This window comes from Megascapheus bottae, chromosome 8 (genome assembly GCF_031878675.1).
Source record: "Megascapheus bottae isolate mThoBot1 chromosome 8, mThoBot2.hap1, whole genome shotgun sequence".
Taxonomy (NCBI): Eukaryota; Metazoa; Chordata; class Mammalia; order Rodentia; family Geomyidae; genus Megascapheus; species Megascapheus bottae.
In genome coordinates, this window is record NC_143516.1 from 56,742,822 (window position 1) to 56,746,568 (window position 3,747).

General features: G+C 36.9%; 1 pseudogene; it reads left to right on the forward strand.

Moving 5' to 3' along the window:
• Window positions 1-211: 211 nt before the first annotated feature.
• On the forward strand, window positions 212-507 carry LOC150059977 (transcription factor BTF3 pseudogene; annotated as a pseudogene).
• The last annotated feature ends 3,240 nt before the right edge of the window (window positions 508-3,747 follow it).

Consider the following 3,747-nt stretch of genomic DNA (forward strand, 5'->3'; position numbering starts at 1 on the left):
AAGTTCTAAATACTAAGTCCCAGTGATTGTAAATAGAGATTCCCTTCTTGAACACTTGTTTGTTAAACTTGTCATTTAAAATATGATGTAAAAATCAATGTTAAAAAATTATTTAATAAAAAAAGTTTTAAAAAGTTATATAATTAAAAAAAACCTTCAGTTCTTAAAGAAGTTAGGAGTGAACAATATTTCTGGTATTGAGGAGGGGAATATGTTTACAAACCAAGGAATAGTGATCCACTTTAACAAGCCTAAAGTTTAGGCATCATTGGCAGCAAATATTTTCACCATTACAGGCCATGCTGAGACATAGCAGCTGGCAGAAATGTTTCCCAGCACCTTGAACCAACTTGGTTCAGACAGTCTGACTAGTTTAAGGAGACTGGCTAAAGCTCTGCCCAATCTGTGCATACAAAAGCACCACTTCCTACAGGAGAGGATGATAATGATGAAGTTCCAGATCTTGTGGAAAATTTTGATGAAGCTTTTAAGAAGGAAGCAAACTGAACTGAGTCAACTTCATAAGAAGATACAGCGTTGAGGAAATTACAGGAGCTGCTATTTTATATTATGACTGCTTTTTAAAACTCTTTTTATTTTTTGGCAGGCCTGGAGCTTGAACTCAGGACCTGAGCACTGTCCTTGGGCTTTCTGCAGGCCTAGTTGCTCTACCACTTGAGCCACAGCACCACTTCCCACTTTTTCTATGTATGTAGTACCAAGGAATCAAACCTAGGTCTTCACGCATGCTAGGCAAACACTCTAACACTAGGCCAAACTCTCGTCCCCTTAAAATTCTTTTGCTTATAGATCTGATAAAATCTAGATTTCTTTAATAACTTTAAGCCCAAGCCTCTTGGAAACTGTAGCTGTTTTTGTTTTTGCTTATAGACAATTCATTCTTTATATCTCACAAAGCTGATAAAGCTTGGGAATAAAGCCTGAAACAGAGGTTAATAAAATCATTTGCCTAGTTTAAAAAAATGCCTGTCAGAGCAAGGGACAAATTGCAATCCTCATCAAAATTTCTATGGCATTTTCCACAGCATTAAAAAGATAAAATAAGATAATTCATATCAAAATACAAAATCCCAAGTAACCAATGCAAACTTATATGATACAGGTATTCACTTCTTAGTATATACCCAAAGAAAATAAAGAAATAAAAAAGAAATACATGAATACCCATATGGCAATATTCACAATAGCTAAGATATGGAATCACCTTAAGTAACCATCACCGGATAAATGAATAAAAACAATTTGGTTTCTATACATATTAATCCACACAATGATGCAATCCTGTGAAATGGGTGGAACTGGACATCATTTCATGAAAAATAAGCCAGATAAAAGTAATTTGTAGAAACTGGGTAAGCTGGACACGGTGTCTCATGCCTGTAATCCTAGCTACTCAGGAGGCCGAGATCTGAGGATCACAGTTCAAAGCCAGCCTGGGCACGAAAGTCCATGAGACTCTTACCTCCAATTAACTACTAAAAACTGGAAGTGGCGCAGTGGTTCAAGGGGTAGAGAGGTAGCCTTGAGCTGAAGAACTCAGGAACAGTGTCCAGGTCCAGAGATCAAGCCCCACGACTGACAAAGAAAGATAGAAAAAAAGAAAGAAAGAAAGAAAGAAAGAAAGGAAGGAAGGAAGGAAGAAAGGAAGAAAGAAAGGAAGGAAGGAAGAAACTGGATTTTTAAAAATGTAGAAAGGGGAATACTGAAGGCTAGAAATGATGTTGGGTGAGGGTATATAGAAGTATCACAGTAAATTCTACTAATGTGCACAGTGAACATATGCCAACAACTGTAATAATTAAAAATGTCATATAGATGCTGCCAGGGTTTCATAATTTCAACGACAGAAAATGATAGCCAAGATCTTCTGGGTTCGTCTATAATCCTAGCTATTCTGGAGGCCAAGATCTGAGAACTGAGATCCCAAGCCAGCACAGGCAGAAAAGTCCATGGTATTCTTACCTACAATTAACCAGCCAATTGCCTGACTAGAGATATGGCTCTGGTGGTAAACTGCGAGCTTGAGTGGAAAAAAACAAACAAAAAAAACAAGCATGAACTCAAGGTCTTGAGTTTAAACCCAAGTACTTGCATAAAAGAAAAAAGAAAAGGAAAGAAGGAGTTTGGCCTAGTGGTAGAGTGCTTGCCTAGCATGCATGAAGACCCAAGTTAGATTCCTCAGTACCACATGTATAAAAAAAAAAAAAGCCGGAAGTAATGATGTAATGATGAGGCTCAAGTGGTAGAGCTCTAACATCAAGAAAGCCCAGGGGTGACAGGAATGGCAAAGAAAGAAAGGAAGAAAGAAAGAAAGAAAGAAAGGAAGGAAGGAAGGAAGGAAGGAAGGAAGGAAGGAAGGAAGGAAGGAAGGAAGGAAAGAAAGAAAGAAAGAAAGAAAGAAAGAAAGAAAGAAAGGAAGAAAGGAAGGAAGGAAGGAAGGAAGGAAGGAAGGAAGGAAGGAAGGAAGGAAGAAAGAAAGAAAGAAAGAAAGAAAGAAAGAAAGAAAGAAAGAAAGAAAGAAAGAAAGAGAAAGAAAAGGAAAAAGGAAAGAAAGAAAGAGAAAATCCTGCTGAGTATTCTGGGGCATGCCTTCAGTCTTAGCATTTAAGAAAAAGGCACGAGGTTGGGCCGGGAGTTTGGCCTAATGGTAGAGTGCTTGCTTAGCAATCACAAAGACCTGGGTTTGATTCCTTGGTGAAAGTGATGCTATGGCTAAAATGGTAGAGCTCCAGCCTTGAGAAAGCCCAAGGACAGTGCTCAGGACCTGAGTTCAGTCCCCACGGAAAGAAGATAAAAATCCCACTTAAGTGTGTCCTTTGTTAAATCTGAAGCACTTTGTTTTAAAAATTCTTCCAATAATTTCGTTTTATATCAAGCCTGTGAGATGAAAAGGAAATGCCAATGATTTCTTTCAGATTTCACAGTTCACAAGTTTTATACCTTTTGGAAAGAGTGATGCTTGCATCAAAATCATTACCAAGGCAACCTACTATTAAATAAAATAGCCAATGAAACTTACTGACCCATCAGAGATTAAGGGTTTCTTTCAGCATATTTAGCAACAGTCTTAGAAGAATAGATATCTCATAAGAATCCTTATTAAAATTAATGTGGATAAAATGGTTTTTCTCTACAAGTACAGAGAGAAGAAGCAAACGTGCTGTTTTCATATTGAAGCATCTTGTTTTACAGAAAGCTGACAGATTTAAATACTGAAATTTCATCAAAACTGAAAGAAAAAGAAGGAGACATAAGGACGTGAAAGCATATAACATGGGAAAGAAAGAATATAATGGAATTGTGTTAGAGTGTGCAGCAGAAAATGTTTTACTTCTGTACTTTCCCAAGAACACTAATAAAAGACTGACTCCAAATGCCTAAAAAGGCAAATCAAACCAATGTAGACTCTTAAAGCTGTTGCATTATAATCCCAGCTTATACATGTAGATATATTTTCTGATGTTAAAATCCAAGAAATTTGTTTAACAATTTATTCTTGAGTACCATGTGATAAAACTGTAAATCTTTGGCTTATTTTTACATATCCCAGCTTGAGTCCTTTTATAATGCATGGGACATGCATTATATAAGAGAAGGAATGGTACAGAGATGGATAAAGATTCTATTAGCTTCCCTATTGCTGGTTAACAATATTACTACAAATTTAAGAGCTTAAAATAGAACATCTCCAGGGGGACAGTGGGAGGGAAATGGGGACCATGCCAT